Raw genomic sequence first — 27,300 nt, 5'->3', positions numbered from 1 at the left:
TGAAGTGGTCAGGTTTATTTAAAGCATGGCTCAATACACAAAGTTCAGTAGGTATGCCATATATCGCACGACATACAAAGTCATGAATATGCAGTCAGGAATATGTACAGCACAGTGTATGTTACATACTCTTGAATGTCATATTCTGTATATTGCATTTTATGTTACATAGTTATGGCTGTTTATGCATTGTACATACCCTGACCTCTGAATAGTGTACATTGGGCTTTACATTTCATACTCCTGACTCCTAACATGCATCTGATCCTTGCATTCTGGGTGTAATGTACTCCTGACGTCTGCACTCTGTACGTTATGTAATCCAGTCTTCTGCACTCTGTGTGTTGTGTACTCCTGACCCTTGCTGTGTGTTTTACGTACTTCCATCCCCTGAACTCTGCATCTTATGTACCCTGCACTCTGTGCATTATGTATCTCTGACAGCTTCACTCTGTGTGTTACAGTGAAGGAAATAAGTAGTTGATGCTGATTTTGAATGTTTGCCCACTCACAAAGAAATGATCAGTCTAAAAATTCGAATGGTAGGTGTATTGTAACACTGAGAGACAGAATAGCAACAAAAAATTCAAAAGAAATGCATGTCTAACAAATTATGCACTGATTTGCATGTTCATGAGGGAAATACGTATTTGATCCCCTTCACAAAATATGACTTAGTACTTGGTGGCAAATCCCTTGTTGGCAATCACAGAGGTCAGACGTTTCCTGTAGTTGGCCACCAGGTTTGCACACATCTCAGGAGGGATTTTGGTCCACTCCTCTTGGCAGATCCTCTCCAAGTCTTTAAGGTTTGGTGGCTGACATTTGGCAACTTGACCTTTCAGCTCCCTCCACAGATTTTCAATCGGATTAAGGTCTTGAGACTGGCTAGGCCACTCCAGGACCTTAATGTGCTTCTTTTTGAGCCACTCCTTTGTTGCCTTGGCCATGTGTTTTTGGTCATTGTCATGCTGGAACACCAATCCCTGACCCATTTTCAATGCCCTGGCTGAGGGAAGAAGGTTCTCACCCAAGATTTGAAGGTACATTGCCCCGTCCATCGTCCCTTTGATGCGGTGCAGTTGTCCTGTCCCCTTAGCAGAAAAACACCCCATGTTTGACAGTTGGGATAGTGTTGTTGGGGTCATAGGTAGTATTCCTCCTCCTCCAAACACGGCAAGTTGAGTTGATACCAAGTAGCTCGATTTTGATCTCATCTGACCACAACACTTTCAGTCAGTCCTCCTCTGCATCATTCAGATGTTCAGCGGCAAACTTCAGACTTCAGTCCTTGTCAGCGTAGTGTGTTACCAATTGTTTTCTTGGTGACTGTGGTCCCAGCTACCTGGAGATCATTGACAAGATCCTCACGTGTAGTTCTGGGATGATTCCTCACTGTTCTCATGATCATTGACACACCACGAGGTGAGATTTTGCATGGTGCACCAGACCTAGGGAGACTGACAGTTGTTTTGTATTTCTTGCATTTGCAAATTATTGTAACAACTGTTATCACCTTCTCACCAAGCTGCTTGGCGATAGTTTGGTAGCCCAGTCCAGCCTTGTGTAGGTCTACAATCTTGTCCCTGACATCCTTGGACAGCTCTTTGGTCTTTGCCATGGTAGAGAGTTTGGAATCTGATTGTTTGATTGCTCCTGTGGACAGGTGTCTTTTTTACAGGTAACTAAATGAGATTAGCAGCACTCCCTTTAAGAGACTGCTTTTAATCTCAGCTTGTTACCTGTATGAAAGACACCTGGTGGCCAGAAATCCTACTGAATGATAGGGAATCAAATACTTATTTCCCTCATGAAAATGCAAATCAGTGCATAATTTGTTAGACATGCATTTCTTTTGAGTTTTTTTTTTTGCTATTCTGTCTCTCAGTGTTACAATACACCTACCATTCGATTTTTAAACTGATCATTTCTTTGTGAGTGGGCAAACATTCAAAATCAGCAGGGGATCAAATACTTATTTCCTTCACTGCATGTACTCCTGACCCCTGCACTCTGTGTATTATGTATTCTCCTCAGCACTCTTTGTGTTACATTCTCCATATGCCTGCACTCTGTGCATGATATACCCCTTACCCCATTCACTTTGTGCATTAAGTACATCAAATCCCTGCATCCTGCTGTATACTCCTGATCACTGCATCCTGTGCATTACATATTTATGACCCTTGCTCTCTGAGCATTGCACACTTCTGACCCCTACACTCTGCCTATTACATACTCCTGACCATTCCACTAAATATATTATGTTTTACATTACATTACCTGACCCCTTTTCTTTGTACATTACATACTCCTGACCCATGCACTCTTTATGCCATATTGTACATTACATATTCCTGACCTGCCGGTTGCTAAGTAGTTCTAACTATATTAATGGGGTTTTATGTGTAAATTACTAGTGGCACTGTATATAAAGCATAGTTTGTAGGTACAAGGACTTCTTTACAAAAGAATGTTGTACTGTGTACTTTGTACTGTGGGTACAAAGAATCTTTGTGCTGGGGAGTGTGTGTGTGTGTGTGTGTGTGTGTGTGTGGGGGGGGGGGGTTATAGGCTCAGTGTTTGTTTATCCAGGCCCCTTTTAAGCAGCTCTGACTTTTAAGTACACACCAAATCTCCCTCATTTCTCTTCTCAAGGTGCCCAAAGATACATTGGGCCTTTAACAATTCTATCAGTGGCCCTATGGGCAGCATACCGCAGCCTCAAAACAAATATCTTGAGGGAACACAATGATCAGGACGGTTTTCTCCAGCATTGGAGCTGTCTGTACATGGCTTGCCTTCCTTCCCAAAACAGGTAAAACATAGGGAGACATTACCCAAAAAGACATTAAAGGACAGTCAGACCATGTGTGCACATGTGGCTGTTATTGATGTCCATGGTCAGCTTAATAGAGAGGACATTGGCAGATGCTTAATCTTTCTGGTTTGTGTGAGCTAAAGACTAGTTTCCATGTGCTGAGGCACAGCTTCTGTCTGGATTGCAATCCGTCTGTCTGGATTTTGTCCCAGTAGTCAGATTTTGTGATGTACTGTCTGGTTTTGAGATAATTATATGGGTTTTAAGAAAAATGGGTCAACAGAGCATAGGCAGGGCACAGATAAAGTCAGGGCTCAAGTTAATCTCGCTGCTCTGTACTTCAATTTAGTAGCCAAGACATATTTTCTAATCTGTAACTTAACAATGACCGGGAACATCTGGGACCACCCACCGTAGTACCGTACAACCATTATATCATGTCTCTAGATTCCTATAGGGTGATGGCATATGGGCAGTATTTCCATGTAGTGATTTTACTGACCAGGAAAATGTGTCTCCTGATCTGCAACTACTTACTCATGGTTTTCATGGGTGCAGTGTGCCACTTTTTTTTTCCAACTGCTTGCAAGTAGCTGATTTTTCTGTAGACAAAAACCTTGCTGAAAGTACTTTAGCAGCTGCTCAACCCAGGATTCCAAAAAATCTATAGTGCTAGTTACTTTTGTCATCAGATTTCCATCTGGTACAGTAAGGGTTTAGCCCAGGTAAAAGCACCTTTCTTCTCCCAGAGACCCTGGCAAACTTCTCCATTGCAATTTCTAGCTCTACTTCTTGAAGCTGTGTAGTCTCACTCCTAATGTAGCAACAAGAGCATCACTTCCAGAGTAACACCCTACAACAACAGACCAAGGAAGACAGGTTCACAGATCTCCCTGCTGGCAACTAGGCACAAATAAAATATGAGTATTAAGGTGATTGACACTCTGAACACAGAATGTTAGTGTGACTGCTTCCATTGCCCTTGCAGGGCTAAATAAAGCCTTAACCCCCCCCCCCCCCCCATAGCACTATATGTTTCCAAGGCACTCAGTTCGGCTGCCAGCAATGAAGCCCCTGGTGATTTTGGGTATGAGTGAGTATGTGACTCACTCTCATTTCCCATATGACAGAGCTAGCTATCTCATGAATGGCCTGGCCCTGTTGTATAGATGTAGGGAAGGAGTGCATAGCCCTCTGTGAATTACAGGACATCTGTTTAAAGGTTGTGCAGGACTATCTTTCCCTGATCCTGGAAACCAAATCACCCTTGATACGGGATACCTATGAAAGCAGGGGAAGGAAGAAAAAAGTTGAATAATGTATGGGTAAAATGGTTGGAAGAACCATCCACGTTGGTTTACCAGGGCCCCCGAAAATGTTTCACTGTCCCACTCGGAGGCTACTTAGGGCCCTCTTATATCTGCCATGGCTACCCAAATGTCTCTAATATGAGGAGATGCTCTGCCTCATGAATATTGGTGCTGTGGACTGGTGCGTGAGCCATCACGCTAGTTTTTGTTGTTAGTTATATTGTGTATGTGAACCTAACAATGACCTCTTCTGTGTGGGTTGGTGCTCTGGTGTTTGTGACTGCTTATCTATATAAAAAAACAATAAATAGATTTATAAAAAAACCAAGAGTGCTTTAGCTCTTTTTCAGTTCCCAGGTGGTAAGCTGTCCATCCAATAAGTGTAAATCCACTGGGTTACACCACTCTCCTGGGGAGATTTTCAGTCAGCCGAAAACATTGCCAATCTGCCACGTGCCCCACAGAATAAGACACTGACAGAAGGGTCTCCCTATTTAGGATTCCCAGCTCAAATGTAAAAAATGCCATCAAGACTAGAGCACCAGACCTGAATTATTTTTTTGAGTCCTCAAAATTGTTTTGCCCCCGATGCTAGTCAAAGGATAAATACTCAAGCATGCATTACATGGTATCTACCAAAGAAAAGGAAAGAGGAAGAGTGTTTTGGAAGAGCCACTGAATGACTGAACCTAAAGTCAAGTCTCAAAGTTTCTTTAGTAAATACCACTGCTCATTGCTGGTTTTCTACATGGCCACTATAGGTTGTGGTTAGGGTAGCTGGCTGATAGGGTTGGTATGCTCTCATTCTTTTGTATAATAAAAGGATCCTGATTCCATAATCAAAGGTTCCAGAGTTCCAGAGTAAAACTAGACTGTTAGCAGAAGAGGGTGACTGTTTCCCCAGGTTCTAGGTGTAGGCAGCACAGTGGCCTAGTGATACTCCAAGTTCTCCAGTTTCCTCCCCTACTTGAAAAAACATGCCAGTAGGTTAACTGGCTCTGACTATATTTGGCCATAGTATGTGTATGTAGGATTGGGGCCTTAGATTGCTCTTTGAGGGCAGGGACTGATGCGTATAATAGTCAGTGCAATATAAGTACCTGTAATAAAATAATAAATAAATACTAACACAAAGTGGGCAAACTGTCTCGGCCTCTTCATCCTCCCTTCCACACTGGTGTGTCTTTTGGTTATGAAGTTTGATACCAAGACTAGGCAGTCTGGGATAGGCACAGGACAGTAAAGGTATAAATTCAGGTCTAAGCAAGTGATACACCTCTAGGACATGTACACCAAGGAGCCAGTTACAAGGTGTTAATGTTGTTTGGTGGCACTCGTTCATATTTTGAACTATCTCTTCTGCCAGGTTGTACTGCTGAGTACATGCCTTCACCATAATAACATTGCCACTGACTACCGGCTGTGACATATTCTTACAATCCTCACACTAAGTGCCAATTAATCTTAAAGAGCCATTTCCCACTGTTTGTCATTTGTTACAAATGCTGCTCAGAGACGATTGCTGAGAGCTCGTTGTCTGAGCCTCAGTAAAGCCAGCCTGCACTGTGTCTGTTCATTGAAAAGAACTTGAAGGTCAAGGGGGCGACGGGGACTGCCGTTGTGACAAGTGGGAGACGTATGCATTTCTGTAGAGCAGTGAAAGGGTTATTTCTGCTGTACCCCTTCTATACGCACTGACAGGTGCAGATATCCATTAGAACCAATCAGGGAATAAAGGAGAAGTTTTACTTTTTTTTTTTATAAACTTGCTTTTCATATCTCTGAGACAAGACATCGCTCTGCCTCCCAACATCTCTCAGCAACACCTGTGCCCGGCTTCTTTTCTACCAATCACCATGCAGTACCCCCTGTGCCCACCAATGGCAAAGTGCTAGTATTGGCTGTTTATAAGTGAGGTGTTCTGTTATTGGTAGGTGTGGTGAAAACGTGTAAGATGATTGGAGCTCAGTGTGTGGGGAGGAATCTTGCAGCGTTTCCCTTCGAGGAGAGCCAGAGAAAGAGAGAGAGAGAGCACCCAAACACTATAAATAAAAGATGTTCGCCAGCCGCCTGCCTCCCCCTGGACTGACCTCGCAGCGACAAGACTCCGGACAGAGTCACTCCTTGCCTCTCAACAGCACCATGCAACGTGAGCTGGTGACACCCTCCAATAAGAACACATACGGGACATTTAAACAGCCAATCAAGGTCTGTGACTATGTTCGTCTCATCCAATCATAGGATGCCGCCAGGCAGCTCTGTACTCCTATCATGAGGATTTTGGACCATAATTGGAAAGGGAGTTGGTCTGGGAGAGATGGGTGGAGGGAAAAGACGCATTAAGTGGTAATAAATAAGGAGGGGGGGGGGTGTGCGTGAGAGCACGTGTATCAGAATATCAGCATGCTGTGTCAGCAGCTCTGCATTTCTGCATTTGTGACACCGTTCTCTAAGTCTCGGTCGGTTGGGTTGCAGTGTGAAGTTAAAAGTGCAAATAACATTAGACTTATTAAATCAGGAAGCACATGCAAGGTGCCTTACTGATACAACCCTTAACCCTTCTCTATGCCTTACCTTGATTATGGCTCAAATATGACAGGTTATTCTACATTACAAATCACTGCCCTTTGCATTGCTTTATTAAATGTCTCTATGAGTGTTCAGCTATATGCACAGGAGCAAGGGGACCCCTCCTCCCTGTAAAACTGTGATCCATGCTGAAGATCTGTGTCTCAACATCGCATGTTCCAGACACAATGTAACAATTGGCTTTAAAGATATAAGAAAAAACTATTGTTTGGAACGCATACTTAACTCACAGGATTGTTCTTTCTTCTGACAATACTGTTAACATAACACAGGCAACAACTGATGATGCAGAATAGACATCAGTACCATACACAGTCTACATAAAAAGACTTTAATTTTATACATATCCTTGTCTTTGAAAATTAAAAAAATAGTACATAAAAAAATTTAAACAATCTACATTTAAATTGCACCTCAAGCAATTTAAACATAAAATGACAAGTCTGATGTCTTTCTGTTGCTGGCAGTAAAGTGCTGTATTGTGTCATAGGCAACAAAAACATACTTTACTTTTCCTTGGCTAATATTTTTTGGTGTGCAAGATTTCGAAATTGCTCAGTTTTCTTTGACATACATAACAGAGAACTGGGTGCCTTCAAACGTTTTACCTAAAAATGTATATTTAGTTATCCAACGGTAGGTAATGCCTGCATTTTTACTTTCCAGACAGTTTGTGGGTCATCTTGTAAGAGAATTTTTTATTTGACAAGTTTTATACTCAGGATTCTATATTGCAAAAAGCAGCAAAATATTTAAAAATATTGTTTTCATCATAAGCATTCTTACACATTCTATATACCATACACTATTAGATGTTGATGGACAACCAATAGATCTATGAGACTAAAATCCTAAAGAGCTGAATGAGTCCACCCATGGAGCTGGCATAGCATGGCATGGCTGAGACTTGTAATTTTCCTTTCAATAATTTTTAATTGGGTTTTTGGTATTTTTAAAGTACAGAATACAGTTTCAACCACTAATAGTACATAAACAGGATCACAACTACAAGCAGAAATCAACAACGGCCATGTACAAAAGGAACGCAGTTACAATAGGTAACGTTCAAAATGTGATAAAGAAAATAAGGTGATAGTAGAACATACATTATTGTGTCGGATAGTTAGCACAGGAAAGGTAGTCAGTCAGTAGGTCAACCACCGACAGACACTTGTAGTTTTATAGTGGATAGCATGATGGCCATAAAACAATGAAATTATCAAAAATGATTATTGTTAAAACATACCAAAAATTGCATCTAATGACTTTGGGAAACATAAGAATTTTGCTTCTATATTCATGTATAGAGATGCTTTGGGGTGCATTTACTAAAGATAAATAGACTGTGCACTTTGCAAATGCAGTTGCACTCATTTTCCCCAGAGCTTAGTGAATGTGGTGAAACTCTGCTGATTTCCATCATCCAATCAAGTGCAACTAAAATTGCTGTTTTTTAATTCTCCTTTCACCTGATTGGGAATTCTTTACAAAGTGATGCTTCACCTTATTTACTAAACTCAGGGGAAAATTAGTGTAACTGCACTTGCAAAGTCATAATCTATTTGCCTTTAGTAAATCAACTCCGGTATGTACATGTCAGACATTTGGTTCTCTTTTTTCCAAAATTTATCTTGCTTGAGGAATTTGCATAGCAACGAAATTATTTTTTTTTCTGGCGTATTGCTTTTTTAAATGTCTTCATTTAGAAATCAGCTCAGGTGTACATATAAGCATATTATAGAATTCTCCCAGATGCAACTGGAGATATCTAATACCCAATGTATAATACACACATTGTAAAATGTTCGTCACTGAGGTAACAGTTTGCTGCTTATTGTACATTGTTCATCTTTGTGCTTTGCATTACCTTACTAAATAAACCTTGATATTCTGCCATACACTCTAAAATCCTTCAAATCACAAAATCATGCATAGCAATTTTAAGAATGGCAATTGAATAGTGAAACTGCACATAAGTCACAAGACAAGCACAGCACAATGTATCCTATGTCAGCCAGGTTAGAAGATGAATGCCTGTCTGTGAGATTTTGTGATCTGTCAGACAAACAGGTGCAATGAGGTAGAGAGCTAGCTTCATCGACAAAGATTTGCAGAGTCCAGGAAGGAAGGGGGACTACAAATGTAAATACGTAAAAGTACTATTGATGTTAATTATGTTACCAGGCATTTTATACAGTCTCTGAAGCCATGAAATAAAATGCAAATTTAGAGTCAGGACCAACAGGGCAGGAAATGTCAACATGTCCTTTATCTACAGTACATGACACCTATGGGCAAACTGGAGCAATTAGACACAGTTCAGCAATCTTTTGTGTATATTTCTAAATGGCTTTTTATTCAGCTTTTTTTTTTAGCTTGGACATCAATGCATTATGTTCTAATGAATTGAGATTTCTTATTAACATTAAAACATATTTTTGGGTGTGGCTGGGCTATAGATACTGGTTGACAAACTGTATGACAAAATGTGCTTGATTAGAATGTTGATATGTAGTTGTCCTCTAGTTTCCTCCTAACTTTCTAAACAAAGGGCCAGTTTACTGTTCTTTAGACTTCAGGGGCAGCCAGACTGTGACCAGTGGAAGAAGTAAATGCCCCAGTGTCAGTAGGATGTGAAATAGTTCCCCATCATTGGTACTGTATTAGTGGGAGGAGTAGGGCCCCATGTTGGTATCAGTGCAGTGCCCAATTGTTGGTGTCGGTGGGAGGAACAGTGCCCCATCACTGGTGCCAGTCGGAGGAATAGTGCCTCATGGACTTCAGTGGGAGGAATAGTACCTCATCATTGGTGTCAATGGGTGGAATGATGCTCCACTGTTGGTGTCAGGAAAAGGAATAGTGGCTCATTGATGGTGTTAGTACGAGGAATAGTACCCCAAAGACCAGATAAATGCAAGTGAAGGGTGGCAGTTTGGAGACCACTGCTCAAGTTCAAAGTAAGCCTCTTTCTAAGAAGTTCAGGGTTAGTTATCGATGACCTTATTATGTAAGTGCTAGATATCAGGCTGTTATGCTTACTCTCTGGTTTCAATACTTTCTGAGTCACTGTCCAGGAATTAGTATATGCATTAGGTCAGTGAAGCTAAACTAGAAGTTGGCCACGTATGGCCCAAAATTTGGCTGATTCCTGCTGAATCACCCAAAATTCAAACTGTGGGTAGCTCTATTGACTCCATAAACTTCAGGAGGCGAGAGGAGAACTGTTGATGTAGTCACTGTTTGGATACTCAGACAGCCACAAGTTCTGTGGCTGTCTGTCTCCATCCACACTGTTCATGGATGAGGGAATTGAGTGACTTATTTTTTAATGTATATGGTTAGACCTAAGCTGGCCATAGATGGATCAAAATGTGGCTGGTTCAGTAGGGACCTGGATCGATCAGTGTGTGGCCATCCCTACTGAACAGTAGTTGATTGTTTGATCAACTGTTGTTGAAGGGACATCCTGGAAAACTTTTGTTCATCAGCGTATTCTGACAGCAGCAAGTCCTGCTGTCAGAATACAATGTCCCAGGGGGGGGGGATTCCTCGCCACCATGTTGGGGACATATACTAGAACAGGTAATCTATTGTTCCCCCTACAGCAGCTGAAAGCTGGCAGGAATGAGAGGAGAGGAAGCAGTCAGTACTGTGGGGTCACACAGACAGGGGAGCCTGAGCAGCAGGGGCAGGGGGAATCTGATCATGAACAGGAGGGGGTGACTGGTGTGGCAAGGGGGAAATTACAGGAGCTGATCCCTTGTATGGCTCTCCTTACAGCAGCTGAAAGTTGGCTTTCAGTTTCTGCAGGGAGAGCCATACAGGGGATAAATTCCTGTAATTCCCCCCTTGCCACACCAATTACCCACTCCTGTCCATGATCCGTTTCCTCTTGCTGCTCGGCCCCCCTTGCTGAACTGACCCAGACCCTGATTACAAATAACATCATTTCAAGAAAAACAAATTATTCATCTGTGCTCATGGAAGAGGCTGGCAGCAGGAGTAAGGTAGGAGAGATATGTAGGCCATATAGTTAAAGTCTAAGTGAAAAATCAGAAACAGAAAAATCAGCCCAAGGGACATAACGTACAGTTAGTAGATGGGGGTTAATAACTAACAGGCTGTCACAGACTCTCATCAAGAGAATTTGACTATGTCCGTCTTTTCTGTTCAGCTCCACCATTCATAGAATTGTACTCCAGTTTCAAGGAATTTGAATCTGATTTATGAATGGAGGGGATGGAGCTATCAATTATCTGCCTACCGTCCTTTCATAGATTGCGTTCCATTAATAGAAGATATAGTACGGTTTCTATAAATGGTGGATCTGAGCAGAAAGGGCAGGCATAATCCAGTTCTCTTGATGAGAGCCTGTGACAGCCTGTTAGTTGTATTAAACGCTGTTGTAATGGAAGAACAGTGGCAGGGGTGGGTTGGGGTGGGGGAGTACAGGAATGAGGAAGATCATCACTAACAGAGGAGGAATCAGCACAAGGCACATATCTTACTGACTTTATTGTAAGTTATGTCCCTTGCACTGAATTTTCTGTTTGTAATTTTGGATGTACCTAGGCTTTAGGATCATGGAATGACGGTGTCCTGAATTAATTGATAATTGTGAACATGAAGACAAGCATATTCTGTTGGAGGCACCTTGCAGCCTGTTTCTAGGCAGAGCTGTCATTGAACATCACAGCCACCAACTACCACCTAGCTAAGAAAGCCGAGCTGCCATCATACCATGATTCCTCTCAGCAGACTATGCCTGCCCTCCCTTACCCTTTTGTTCGTACCCAGATTGTTCGTTCTCCAGAAGTAGGCAGTCAATACATGAATAACAAAAAACTAAAATCCCCATATAAACGTTGTACATTGGTGCTGCCCAGTTTTATTCTACTGCCTGAGGCACTCACCTGCAAGGTCTTTTTGGCATATATGGCCCTGCCTGAGTGTTCATTCATTAGCCCCTGGGTCTCTGGTACCGCAATGGCACAAGATTTGATTTTCATCACCAAGAAAATATGTCACCATCATAAGAAGAACACGCAACATGCAGTGGAAATGGCAGATTAATGCATAACAGGTTGGTGTTGCCAAGAAGACATCAGTAGCAAGCAAGCTTATTTAATTAGGGGAATTATACTGGAACATTGATCATTCTAAAACAGCATCTTATTGACAAGCATGCAATGCTTCAAGAGAATCAACATTTCTGTTCTGCTTTTCCTGCATTTCACAACAACCTCACATATATCACAATGGTTTTACTGTATGCAATGCAGGTAAATCTTATTACTAGATATTATAATGCACACTGTAGATCTTCTCTGAGCTCCAGCATGCAGGGCTTTTTTCATTGCCAGCCATGTTTTTCAGAGACCATCTTACCATCAATTTATACCAGGTATGTATGGTGTCCATAACAGTATCTCCATACTATTATAGCATGATAGTACAGAGATGAAATAAAAAAAGTTTAAATTAAAGGGGCTTCCCCTTTAAAATATAACTATGCATTCAAGTTGAACTATCCATTTCTACTTGTCCCAGTTACTGTATAGTCAAATTTCAGAATGATAGGTTACCTATATGAGATACAAGTCCTGTTTTTGGCAGCACAACCTGCAGATTCATGGTTCTGTGATCACATTCTGCATTGCTGTGCAGAAGCGGCTCCAGGCAAAAGCAGAGCAGGTCTCCAGCCTACAAACAGTACCCTCTATTGGTGGCCAGAAGCAAATTGTTCACAGTAATGCAGGCAGGGCTGCTGTTTGAAATCACGGGGGCACCTAAAGCTTACCTGACAGCTCCCACCCCCAATTCAAAAACTATCACAAGATATTTTCACTGAAATACTACAGACACAATGCTATGCTTTGGAGTAATAACCCCCATCGAACAAGACCCATTCAGATGATTAGCACTGCTCTGTGAGTGCTCCATGCCTGCAAGTGTTACTCTGCGCTAGTGCAGGGTTAAAGCAGGCAGTGAGGAGGCAATATGCCTTTTCACCGCCTGTCAAATGCTCTCTGAAGAGTGATCCAAATGCTGACTGCTCTTCAGAAAGCAAAGCACATTTGAATGAGCAAAGCAAATTTGAATTTTTTTTTTTTACATTTTTTAACTGCCCTGTTCTTGAGAGGCCATTGGTGAAATATCAGGGGTCTAAACAGACCCCTGATGTCTCACATTTGAGGCAGAGAAAGGGATTCAGGACATAGATTCATCAGTCCCTTTCTATACAGCCTCAGCTGCACTGGACTGTGAATAAATGGGAAGCACTTTGAGGCTTCTTGTTTATTCACAAACTGAAGCATAGTAAACACAGTTTACTATCATTCAGTGGTGAATGCACACTGTAATCCTTCAGAAAGGGAAAGGGCTGGTAAATAGTACATTCAGTATTTACCACACTGTCCCCGCTCTCCATCCTGAAACAATCACCCTGTGTGCCTTCAGCAGCTACTGCAAGAGAGAAAAGGAGGAAAGCATTGAGAGGGAGAGGGGGCCATAGATACCGATCCCCTAGAGGGAGAAAAAAGAAGAGAAGCTGGCAGAGCTGCAGGGGGAGCTACAAGAGCCAGCAAAAGAAGTACAACTTGCCCTCCTGCTGCTTTGACTTCCCTTTTGAAATGATGGGGCCCTGGCCCGCTACAGGAGGGCTGGCTGTACTGTGTTATAAGTGATTCTGAATGCAGGATGTAAACTTGGATCTGGGAGTCTGTAGGTCATTGAAATTGCTTCTTTTGATTTTATGGCACACTGTAAGCTTTCCTCCCCACCAGTTTTAGGGCTCATTCACACTAGCAGTTGAAGGACAATAAAACCCTGTAGATGAGCTACCTTTTTACCAACCCCAACAACGGCTTCCCCCTGAGCTACAGGGGCAGTGGCCGTGGGTGTACACATACCATGGCCACAATGCTTTGCAGCTGCAGCAGGAATTATACTCCCTGTCACTTTTTAAGTAAATGGGGTCACTGCAAGCACCCCACAACCACACGCAATGTACATGGTTGTGGCACACTAGTGGGACGCTAAAGGGGTTAAAGCAGGTGGTGATGTTGGAATGCAATGCCTTCTCACCATCTGTTAAATGCTTTCTGAAGAGCAATCTGAATGCAGATCGATCTTCAGTGACCAAAGCAAGTATGTTTCAGCCCCTACTGCCCTAGACCAAACACTTTCTTTTATTGGATATCAGTTTCTTTCAATCCGCTCAGTGTCACATGTTAAGATTACCTAGCTTGGTCCGCAGGCAGAGGCAGTCTGCCAAGGAATACCCATTGTTCCAGACTGACATCCACCCATCAAGGCATTTGACATTTGAATAACTCCTCCCAAGAGCAGGCCACTGCTTGGATCAGGGCTGAAGGCTCTTGAGTAGAGTAGAGTATTGAGGCAGGATTTTGTGATGTGTTTAAGAAGCTATGTACAAAGCTCTGTAAACACCCCCCCACACACACACACACACACCAGCCTTGATCTGCCTGCATTGTATATAGAAGCGCAGAGTCCCCATGATGCCCTCGTCCCTAGCTACAAGTTTCGTTTTTTATGACCCTGAAAAAGTGTGTTATGTGCATGATTAGCTATAATTTACTTGAACATCCAGCTAACTTATAGTTTACACTAGCCATCCTCAACCATGGAACCTTATGGTTCCTCCAGTGGTTGCTAGAGGCTCTATGAGCTGTGGTTGACTGACCTCTCATCTGATGTTGCCTACATAGTACCATGGTAAATGCCACATGGCAGAGCTAGCAGTATGACACAAGTGATCTCTTTAGATGTCTGTAAAGCTGGCATCATTCTTACTGAACAGGGGCCGACTGACAACTCATGGGGCCCCCTGGCAATAGGGGATCATGGGGCCCCTGTGTCCTTGCCCAAACTCAAAAAACCTATGAAAAAGGTACCAGGGGCATCTCATGGGGCCCCCTACTGACCCCGGGCCCTCGGGAAGTGCCCGAGTTTCCAAATGGTCAGTCCGCCCCTGTTACTGAACCCCAATAAAAGGGTGTATTCTTTCAAGTGACCTCCAATGTAAAGGGACCTATCAACAAACAGCAATAGGCATTGCTCTCCCAACCACCAATGTAGGTGAGACTGTGTTTAATTTCTGACATTATTAATTTTCATAATTTTGTAATTATCCTGAATTTAATTTTATTATATAGAGCATGGAGGGTTACAAAGTGGTCTACTTTGGGAGTCAAATATACTAATATGCCATATTTATTCTTTTATTATATTTACAATTTACTAATCACGCTAATGTACAATGAGCTGTAGATATAATTTTGAGCAGGGGTTCCCTAAATCCTGATTTTTTTTAAAGGTTTCTCTGGGCTAAAAAGGTTGAGAAAGGCTGGTTTAGACTATTGTAATACATATTTATTATAATTTCATATAGATGGCATATTGTTTGTAATTCACTTATCCTGACATAGAGAGTATTTTACGTAAAGCCCAACTGAACCCTTTTTTATTACTCTCATGCAGTAATGGCTGCATATACAGTAATATAGAGATTTTTAATTTTTTTTATGCTGTAGCCTGTCTGCATGTATTATAACAAATATGGCACTCTTTTACTTTTTTATATTCTTGACCACTTCTCCAATCAAAATGCTGGTCAGAGAGCTCCTTTAATTAGAGCAGTGTTTGGGGAAGCGCGTTAAACCACTAACACTGCTTTTGTGAGAGTGATGTGTAAAACAAAGTCTGAAAAAGTGAAAAAAGAAATGGAAGCCATAATTATTATTTTATAGGCAGCCTGACTGGAAAAAGTGGAACAAAAGGCAATAATACTTACCTCTGCTATAATGGTCCCTTGCTAGTGCCGGCATCTTCTGTCTGGCTTCTTCAGTCTTCAGCTGTCTTGACTGGCTGGTGCTGGATGAAGTCTCTCTTGCAGATGTGTGGGAATCATTCATCCCAGCACGCTGGCACTGTGCTGCGAAAGTAAATGGAGCTGTGTATGCCCAGCTCCATTTACATTATGCAGATGATTGCGAAATGCAGGTAAGTTTATTTAATTGCAGAAGAGACATTGCAGGTTTTGTCTGAAATAAAGAGCCTGCCTTTTGGCAAAAAATGCAAAAAATTTGTTTAGTTCCACTTTAAGTGAGGTATGTATACAAATGTGAATACCAGTTTACCAGATCATAATATGTCTGAGCTATTAAACACATAGGCATTGATTTACTAAAACTAGAGAGTGCAAAATCTGGTGCAGCTGTGCATGGTAGCCAATCAGCTTCTAACTTCAGCGTGTTCAAATAGAGCAGGGGTAGGCAACCTGTGGCTCTCCAGCTGTTGCAAGACTACAAGTTCCATAATGCCTCTGCAAATCATAGCTGTAACTGTCAATTTTGCAGTGTCTCATGGGAAATGTAGTTCCACAACAGCTAGAGAGCCGCAGATTGCCTACCCCTGAAATAGAGTGTTAATAAACCCACAACAGCAAAATCAGTCTGTATATGCTTGTTATACTTACTAAGGAGCCTAAGGGGTTATACCTCTGCATTGTGTAAAAAGGCCATTTGATCCTGATTGCTCTGTTCCTCCCCTTGTTTAAGCAACCACCTCATATCTCCTGCTAAAACAGACTGAACCGTAGGCATTTTGCACATGCTCAGTTTGGTGTGTAGTGCTAGAGATATTTTTTTTTCTTGGGAGAGTGCATGTGATCAGCACAGGGTCAATCAGCACTGGTCAGACAGAGGTCAGGGGTTTTGCATCCTCCTAAAGCAGAACACAAACCCCTCCTACAAGCTTTAGCTAGTGCTCTGCTGAACACTGATAGACTTCTCTAACTGCTGATGAGAAAAGGTATTTAGCAGTTTATATTTACTAATATAATTGCATTTCCATGTTCTGTGTAGTGTGGGAGAACAGATAAAGTGAATGCAGGGTCATGGGTTTAGTAACATTTTAAGCTTTGACAATAAAAGCTGGAAGCTGGTTTCTATGCAGAGATATTGTACTCTCCAGTTTCAGTAAATCAATCCCATAGCTGGATAAGAAAAGATGACTCAACTCAGTGTTCTATAAGGTACATTTAAAATCTTTATTAAAAGTATGGACACGTGTCAATCCAATTAAACAAAAAAAAATAAACCAAAAAGCCTGCATTCTCACAACCCTACACTTGTACCTTATCCTGGCGAAGGCAAAACAATACCCTTATAAAGCATGATCCAATAGGGAACATTTCTTTCTGATCCCCCTGATGAGGGGGATACTCCCTGGATCAACAAGCCACAGTAATGCAATCTTTATTGTCTATGATTTACAAACTACCTACCAGGCTATTAAAGCAAACCAGTAATCTTTCCAAAATGTTGTAGATCAACTAAATGTAAAATTGTTTATAACTTTGATTTAATGTTATAAAAAGTGTTTCTGTTTTTACTGATACATATCCATGGGGGCAACCTTATTTTCTCATTAGAAATATATGCTTCCTGCTTAAGATGACTATACACTGTTTTTTTTCCAATCAGTAAACAGGCGAAATTCCTTGATTTACATAAATGGGGTGGATAGAGGACTCATCACCCCCAAACCCCCAAACACACACATCGGGACATTGTATTGTGACAGCAGCACCTGCAGCTGTCACAATACACCAATCAGTGGCTGCAGTTGTCCGCAACAAAGATGGTGAATAAATGCTCGTTCACATCACATGCATTGGGCTGGGTTTGTCAACACAGTCCTAATGCACGGACAAGTAGTATTTTGTCAGTTCTCCGTTAGTGGTGCTGAAGGAAAAATGAAGCAGGAAACATTTTTTCATTCTGCAGTACATTGTGACATGTTAACTAAAGTATAATTATATCTTAAAGAAAAAAAAAAAACAACACCATGTATAAATAACACATTGCAGTGCATGCAAAAATGCCAAGCACAAATGAGCCCATAAACTTTTACAAGCTGCATGAGATGACTGTAATGTAGTGCTCAATGCTGAAGAAGCCCACTGTTTAGGTCCCAAAGTTCTTTCCCAGTAGATGCATCTGCAGCCAGGCACACATTCACAGTCACTCTCTTGGCTTAGTAATCAGTTTAGGGGTATGCTTTTCTGATGCTTTATTGCGGAACTTGAGCTTGGATGGGTATACGGTAACTGTGGGATACTCCAGCAATGTTAAGCAGTAACTTGAGGACACTTATCTTCGTCCTAAGAATCTGAGCACAGTCCTTGCAGCAGCAAATATTGGGCTGAGCTATACTGAGACACCCTTCAGGTAATGCTGACTCTAGTACAAGAGGGTTAATAGCAGCATGTGGTTACTGGGATCTCTCAATGTCCTTGGAAAATTGGATGCCTCTTTCCAATATTTTCCAGACACCTCCATTGTGAATTCTGACCAGATCCACAAAAGAAAAGCCTCACCCTCAAATTCAGCTTCAGTGAATTTCGGCTCAATTGCCCCCCCCAGCTAGCAGAGCTGGGACCTCGATGAACAGCAGACACATGGCAGGCCTGTCCAGAAGGGCAACAGCCCTCCAGGACAAGAACCCCTCTGGTCCAAGCCTCTGCTCCCACCCAACCACCCAACCACCGCTTGGGCACCTCTCCCCAGGGAATGGCTAGGGCTGAATAAATATTTAGCTGCTCTCTCAGCACACTATGTTCCAGAACACTCCAGACAGACAGGGGAAGCATCCAATCCTGCAGCCAGTGAAACACAGAACACCAAAATAATCACATGCATCTCAACTGATTACAATGAGTCAGTAACTAAATTGACCTAATCTAGCACCTATCTAGAGGGGTGCTGCAGTAGAACATGGATCAATATTATTTGTTCACTTAGAATAATTTCAGTGCTGGACTTATGTTAAAAATGTATATGCAGACGTTACATTCCATGAATACAGCATGGTGGAATATCAGTGACTTCAGAGATATTGGCAGCTAAAGTTTCATGCATTTGTTTCGTGGAAAAGCTGAGGTCCTCTGGCCCCAGAGCTTCTTTTGGTATGTGAGAGCCCTATCTGAGATCTGCATTTACGTTTACTTGCCCATCTTTCTGGATCTTCTCATTGCTTTGACATAAAGTAGACCTATATGTATACATTCTTTATTGTAAGCTTAGTTGACATTGCCTAAATTAGTGTCAGGTTTACTTCAAGCTGCTGACTGTGGTTTTCAGCTGGATTAGTTAACAATTCCATGTTTGTGCGTTAAGCATGACAGCTGACCAACGTTCGTGATCCTTGAGTGCACCATTGGCCCCTTCCCATCTGTGACTACCAGTGCTGGCTATTGGTCTCATCTTCCATCCTCTACTAAGAACAAATGGAAACACTTAGCTGAGCCATGAGTTGTGGCTACGGGGAGGTGGGGGCTTTTGGATGGTTCATCTGACCATTCTCTAATGTCAACAGTCTGCCAGTCCCAATGTTCACTAGCAAATCCCAAGCACTTGTTGACTGACTTTTTTGGGGAGCTGTTCAACATGGAGTAGAAATCTCTGGAATCATGCATCCTTTTTCTCCATGGACTGTTTTTAATCTTCTATGGACATAAATTCATACATTGCAGAGCAGAGAACAATGCAGATAGTGGAGTAATTGATTTAGTAAGGGCCCCCCACCCATGCTGAAGAGCTTACATGAGAAGCTTGCTGGTGTAACCTCATCACTCAGGGAGTCTCTCTCCTGCCCAGTTTAAGCTCTTCTAGGCTTTCATATTATCTGTCACTTAATGTTTTCTTACTAATAATCAATAAACATTGATCCAAGCCTGTGAGTGCTCAGCATTTCTACCCTTAGCCACATAAATACACATAAATTATTAGCTCCACAGAGGCCAAAATTCTAGAGATCTGCACACTCCAAGACTTTGTAAACATAAATACAATACTAGACACAGCGTCATCATTTTACATCAACACACTAAACACATTACTCAGCCAGCACTGCCAAAGATATATATATATATATATATATATATATATATCTACAGTATCTCACGAAGGTGAGTATACCCCTCACATTTTTGTAAATATTTATTATATCTTTCATGTGACAACACTGAAGAAATGACACTTTGCTACAATGTAAAGTAGTGAGTTTACAAAATTTGCTGTCCTCTCAAAATAACTCAACACACAGCCATTAATGTCTAAACCGCTGGCAACAAAAGTGAGTACACCCCTAAGTGAAAATGTCCAAATTGGGCCCAATTAGCCATTTTCCCTCCCCGATGTCATGTTACCCGTTAGTGTTACAAGGTCTCAGGTTTAAATGGGGAGCAGGTGTGTTAAATTTGGTGTTATCCCTCTCACTCTCTCATACTGGTCACTGGACGTTCAACATGGCACCTCATGGCAAAGAAATCTCTGAGGATCTGAAAAAAAAAATTGTTCCTCTACATAAAGATGTCCTAGACTATAAGAAGATTGCCAAAACCCTGAAACTGAGCTGCAGCACGGTGGCCAAGACCATACAGCGGTTTAACAGGACAGGTTCCACTCAGAAGAGGCCTCACCATGGTCGACCAAAGAAGTTGACTGCATATGCTCAGCGTCATATCCAGAGGTTGCCTTGGGAAATAGACATATGTGTGCTGCCAGCATTGCTGCAGAGGTTGAAGGGGTGGGGGTGGGGGTGGACAGCCTGTCAGACCATACACCGCATACTGCATCAAATTGGTCTGCATGGCTGTCGTCCCAGAAGGAAGCCTCTTCTAAAGGTGATGCACAAGAAAGCCTCAAACAGTTTGCTGAAGACAAGCAGACTAAGGACATGGATTACTGGAACCATGTCCTGTGGTCTCATGAGACCAAGATACTCTTATTTGGTTCCGATGGTGTCAAGCGTGTGTAGCAGCAACCAGATGAAGAGTACAAAGACAAGTGTGTCTTGCCTACAGTCAAGCATGGTGGTGGGTGTGTCATAGTCTGGGGTTGCACTCATTGAGGGAACCATGAATGCCAACATGTACTGTGACATACTGAAGCAGAGCATGATCCCCTCCCTTTGGAGACTGGGTTGCAGGGCAATATTCCAACATGATAACGACCCCAAACACACCTCGAAGACGACCACTGCCTTGCTAAAGAAGCTGAGGGTAAAGGTGATGGACTGGCCAAGCATGTCTCCAGACCTAAACCCTATTGAGCATCTGTGGGGCATCCTCAAACAGAAGGTGGAGGAGCGCAAGGTCTCTAACATCCACCAGCTCCGTGATGTCGTCATGGAGGAGTGGAAGAGGACTCCAGTGGCAGACTGTGAAGCTCTGGTGAACTCCATGCCCAAGAGAGTTAAGGCAGTGCTGGAAAATAATGGTGGCCACACAAAATGTTGACACTTTGGGCCCAATTTGGACATTTTCACTTAGGGGTGTACTCACTTTTGTTGCCAGAGGTTTAGCCATTAATGGCTGTGTGTTGAGTTATTTTGAGGGGACAGCAAATTTACACTGTTATACAAGCTGTACACTCACTACTTTATACTGTGAATATATATATATATATATATATATATATATATATACATATATTCTGATTTCTTCGTGCCTTAACATGTTTTAAAGGATGAACTCTAATGGTCTATGCAAACTCATGAGTCTATTAATTAAATGAATTCTGCCATTTCTAACCTTTTTCTCTAAAATTCTAGTTGCCTGGCTATCTTGTAGATGCCTTCAATATTTTCTGATTTATTGACCCAAAAGAAGTACATTGATAATGAATCCAAACCTTTCTCTGACTTTCCCTGTTCTAGGGCAATGACTAGGATGTATAGAAATCAAGTACAGCCAGGAAATTAGCATTTTCAGAAGAAGGTTAGCAGGGGCAGCTCTTATATTTCTCCCATCACAAGTTTATCTGAAGGCAGTGCAAAGAATGATGAACAAAGTACAATAAATAGATCATAGTTCACTGTTTACCAGTCATAGAATTTCTGATTGGTTACTATATTATGCTGAAACGTCAAGCATTGCATGTAATAACCAAGCTGCATATTGTTTATTGACCAAGAGACTACTAGTGGGTGGGAGAGTGGAAAAACTGACTTTGCTGAGAAAAGAATTCTTCCAGCATGCTGGATACAAATTCCACTAACTGCACAAACCATGTATTCAGATTCACATTAGGAAGAATAAACATTGACTGTGCTCAGCAATAGTAAGCAAATGTATAATATGTTATTATAATATGATATTACACCCATAAAGTTATTATTATCTAGTATATTGTAGCTTACCAATTCTTAGGCGTGGTGGCTGCATTAGTTTTTTTTTAGGCTTTCTTTCCTTTATTTTCACCTTGGGATATAGCCAATGTATCTGTTGTTTTTCAATTAAGCAAGCTGTACTGCAGACGTAGCAGTTAGAGAGTTGAGAAAAACCTTCTACCGCTGACAACGGTTCTTACAATGATCAGCTTTTATTTATTTAAGCAAAATGTAAATTCTTATCCAAAAAGGAACAAACCTGTTTCTGTAACTGCTTATAAAGTGTAAGCCTAGGGTCACACATATGCACCTGCAGCCAAAATGCACTGCTCTTTAGCAGATGTGTGGGAGTGCCAATAATTCTTTATGGCACCTCCATGTATCAGAAAGCACAGAGTTTTTGGGTGGGCGAAACCACACGGTGCTGCACCATGCTTTTTTTGCGTGGCTGCCCTGCAGCTGTGTTTTGGGACAAAGGTCAGGGACTTTATCCTTGTATTTCCTGCAGGTACAGCAGCCCATTCAAATGAAAAAAGGCTGCTGTGCCTTCGCAACACATCTGCACAAAATGCATAGATATAAACCTAGACACAGCTGGAGTTTGGCTTAAATGTGTTAGTGTATCCTAATCTGGTAGTACATCTAACATTCCCCTCCCCCAAGACTGACAATCCTGCTGCCCAAAGATGCCCCTGTGTCTTTTATCCAGAGTGGGAGCATTCTAATACAGGAGGCCAGATTACCAAGTGAAAATAGAGGGAAAAAGCCTAAAAAACAAAACTAATGCAGCCACCACATCTAAGGTTGGTAAGCTGCAATATACTACATTTTTGGTTTAGGGTTCCATACAGCTTTAGGATTCCTTTCACAAGGGCATTCCATCTAGTCTGTTTTTGACCTGTGATTAGACCAATCATAAATGAACTGCAATGTATCTCTATGGAAGGCCGGATGTAAATGGCTGTGCATCCTTTCATATACAGATCAATTCCGGTTCATCGCACTGAAAGAAGTAATCTTGCATCCAGTCTGATTTTGCCGACCTGAATGGAAAGGAACAGATGCACATCTGCTTACATCTGTCTGCCCATATGGGCCACTTTTTCCTCCATGACCAATGAATGACAAACAGTACAGAATCAGGACAGACATGGATATCACATGTATGGCATCCATTTTCATTCTGATCTGACTCAGTAGGGGATCCCACTATAAATCCCTGCTGAGACGGACTGGAAGCGCTTGTGTGAAAGGTTCCTTAGGGAAAGATTAAACAAGCTGTTTCATGGAATTAGCATGTGACATGCAACAGTAACAACATAACAAGGAAACACATTATGGAAAGGCTTCCAGATTCCATCAAAATTTGCCCACAGCACTGTCATATTGAATATCAATGTGCAGTGTCCATGCCTCATCATATATAGACAGTGCAATGCTAGTGGACAGACCACACACCGCTTCTGTACAGCTGACAGCCGCCTCTCTATAGGTGTTGAATATTTAAATAAAAGGCACCAAGTCTTCTTCTCAACCTGATCTACAACACTGGGATCTCCTCTCAGAAGGCAGACTTGTACACAGGACACAGATCACAACAACATCACACGCATCATCACAGAAGATGAAGTCATTTGCTTTCAAAACAAAAATAAAGAAAGAATGAATAAAAGCAGCAATGTCCTATGTAAAATGTAAAAAAACACAACTGATTGTTTGAACAAATACATGTATAAAGCCAAAAGCATATGAACAATGAGCCATTCCACTCCATTCTGAGAAAGATGCAGTCACAGCATATTGATATAGATATACGCTGAGCTCTCCTATATACATCATCATACAAATATTTCATTGAGCCAGACAAAGGACATCAGCGATTTACACAACGCAGTTAGCAATAGCACCAATCAAAATTCAGGTAGCAGTAGTCAGCAAGAGAATTGATATTAATTATTAATGACAACGTACTGTATATGCTAACCCAGTCACTAAAATGTTATATAATCCTTAACATAATAAATGAATAATGTGAACATAGTATATAAAGTGATCCTGCCAAAAAGGTCCAAAGTTCGAGTATCAAAATTATGTACTGTTAGGACAAACCTGTACAGTCTAATCAACTGTTATCCAGTTGTACAGACCTATATATTACATAGTTTTTGGTAGAACTGAAGGAGGTTGTACAATCAGATGATATAGTTTATGGCAAGTTCACACAGGCCAGGGGGGCTGTAAAGACAAGTGTTGTTACCACCCCCAAACATTCACCTACATGTGAACATGCCTGCTGCTAAGGTCTGTTTACATTGCCACTGCTGTGATGCATCATGGTGACATTTTAATTTGGCATGTAGAGTCTGACAGGCAGCAGCACCTGTCAAACTCACTCACTGAAAACAATGAGCCTACGCCATTCATTCACAGTTTTTTGTGAATGGACAGACTACAAGTACCATCAGCTATTGCAGCTGATGGCTTGTAGTTCTCAATGAACAAGTAGGGAGCTAGTGCGCATTTTGATAGTTCACTGATCTTCCTGCTTTCAGGCCCACGCTATGCTGAGAGTCTGCAGGAGCCTGAGATTGCACCCACAATGTGCTGATTGTGGATGTAATGCTCTGCAGGCTCCTTAAAAAAAAATAAATGCACATTATTTTACCTGCAATAAAATGTGAATTTATTATCTGTTGATTGTGAATGTAATGCTCTGTAGGCTCCTTAGAAAAAAAATAAATAAATGCACATTTTTTTACCTGCAATAAAATGTGCATTTATTTTTTTAATTTTATTTTCAAAAGGTAATCATATCCTTTAAAGTGGAATAAAACCCAAAAGAAAACATCTATTATATTTCAGCTTACAAATTCTTAGGCTAGGTTCATATATGTGCGAGTGTAGGAATGTGTGTAAATCACAAATTTTCCCTCGCCCACATGCAGCTACAAACAAAACGCAGTGCTTCAAAAAAAATACACGGGGGGGGGGGGGGCATTAACTCTTAATGGCACTACAATATATTACATTTTGGGTTTTGGGTTTAATACAGCTTTAAGTACCAAACCTATGCATTTACAAATAGGAGGGAATGAGTAAAAGTCTATCTTACTATAACCATTATCATCAGTCAAAACCCCATCCATGTCCCATACATACATGAATACATATACATGACCACACATGAGCACATGCATATACTGTACATGAAAGCACATGAACAAATACATGTATATATACACATACATGAATACACACGAACACATATGAACATATGCATATACTGTACATGAACACACATGAATATATACGAACATATACACATACATGAACATATTTTAAACATATACACATACATAAACAAATACATGAACATATACACATATACCTGAACACACATGAATATATACATATATGAACATATACACATACATGAACACATACAAACATATACACGTACATGAACAAATACATGAACATATACACATATACCTGAACACACATGAACATATACGAACATACAAACATACATGAACAAATACAAGAACATATACCTGAATACACATGAATATACACATATACATATATGAACATATACACATACATGAGCACACAGGAACGTATACATGAATATATACTTATACATGAACACACATGACATGAACACAGCAGTGACACTCTGTCCATAGAACACTCACACGTGTGTACACACACACACACACACACACACACACCCCTATGTGGTCCATACAGCTATGTGTAGACACATCCAAACACCACACCCCCTTGTTTAAGATTGAGCCTCTAGTGCCCCTTCATGGCAAGTTGTAAAATTGCAGCCTCCAAGTAAAAAAAGACCCCATGGAGGACAATTTTGTGCCATTTAAACAGTTAATGAAGGGTGCATGCAGAGCCTGGAGTTGTACTTCTCCTAACTCTGCCGTTTACATTATTAATTATGAAGCTATACAAGCTATGGCTGTCTGTGTGATATTTCCTATGTTTTTATTTCGCAGTATTTTCACATGATGAGATTGTTACAATTTTAGCACAGCCATCATAAAACGAATCTGGCAGATCGTCCTCTCTCTGCAGCTGTGCATTACCCTTCACCCATCTATCATCCAATCCATCCTGGTGCTACCCTCCCATTTTGCTGCATCCCTCTGAGTCCATCTTGCTGTCTTGTCTACCTCAAGTGTATACCTGATGATGTGTGATCATTGAACAGCCATCAGCAGAATATCTGTACATGGGGATGATTGGGCACATTTATATGTCATTGCCTTGCCTGTATGAGAGTGCATGCAATCTGCTCTACTCTGATCTCCCCCTATGAAGGTCAGTAGCAGGCTAGTATTGACAATCCATTGCATTCCATGTCTTATAAACAGTGTGGCTGGATTTATGGGAAAAGGTTGGATTTCTAGAAGAAGATATGGCCTATAGCTGCACATAACCTGGCCAGGCACACAATGCAGACTGTGATTGCACATCATCATCATCATCACCATCATCCAGCAGATGGATGGATCCCACCATGGCAGCACACAGGCAGAAGGAGCCATGGCCTGGATGCAGATTGCACTGGATCAGAGGAGGATGGAGCACCCTCCATGTCATCTCTTCTTACCTTTAATCACAGTGATGGCTCGGGCTGGCTGTCCGCCTTACACAATAGTCAGGAGCCTGCTCTCCCCGGGGCCTCCTCCTGTCACAGCCTCTGCATAGTCCCCATCTGGATAATTGTAGGACTGGAGGGAGGTAAGAAGGGGGGTGGAGATGGTGGGACCCGCTAATTCTCCCCCTTGGAAGGACTGATGGAGCCCAGTGCTTGCTCTGCTCCAATGCCCTTTTGGGGGGTGGGGGGAGGAGGTGGGTGGATGGAGGAGGATGAAGAGCGATACAGAGAGAGGAGGACCACAGATCAGGATCCTCCTATCTCTCATTGCATCCCTATGGAGGTCAGACACGCCCGGAGCTCAGCACCACTCACATAGGGAGAGCATTAACCCTGATCAGCACCAAGGACAGCACCGCTCTGCTCTCTGATCATCACCCTCCTGCTCATCCCGGCCACACACAATGCTACATACACTACAATAAATATTATAACAACAAAATCATAATAATAATAAAAGTCATACACTTGTAGTTCTGGATGGAGTGGTGACAGTGTTTTTTATGTACATATTTTTGCTGTCTTTTGGGGGGTCGATCCACTAAGCCTAGGTTTACGTATGTGCAGGCTGGGAACGGATGGATAATCGCACACATTCCCGACCCACAGGCAGACCGCGCAATTCTTTAGCAAATGCACAGGGATGTCATTCATTCTTAATGGCACCCAGGGGGGGACTGACAACTCATGGGGCCCCC

General features: G+C 41.7%; 1 protein-coding gene across 1 annotated transcript in view; it reads right to left on the bottom strand.

Moving 5' to 3' along the window:
* The window catches only part of MAP3K12 (mitogen-activated protein kinase kinase kinase 12), a 169,623-nt gene extending 142,826 nt beyond the window's left edge, over positions 1 to 26,797 (bottom strand). The window contains exon 1 of the mRNA XM_089691439.1: positions 26,555 to 26,797. The gene's annotated coding sequence lies outside the window, so the exon portion shown is untranslated. The remainder of the gene's footprint in view (positions 1 to 26,554) is intronic.
* Positions 26,798 to 27,300: the final 503 nt, after the last annotated feature.

Source organism: Staurois parvus, unplaced genomic scaffold (assembly GCF_062004578.1).
Source record: "Staurois parvus isolate SC_StPar_1 unplaced genomic scaffold, SC_StPar_1.0 ptg000562l, whole genome shotgun sequence".
NCBI lineage: Eukaryota > Metazoa > Chordata > Amphibia > Anura > Ranidae > Staurois > Staurois parvus.
This window is presented reverse-complemented; position numbering and strand designations above follow the sequence as displayed.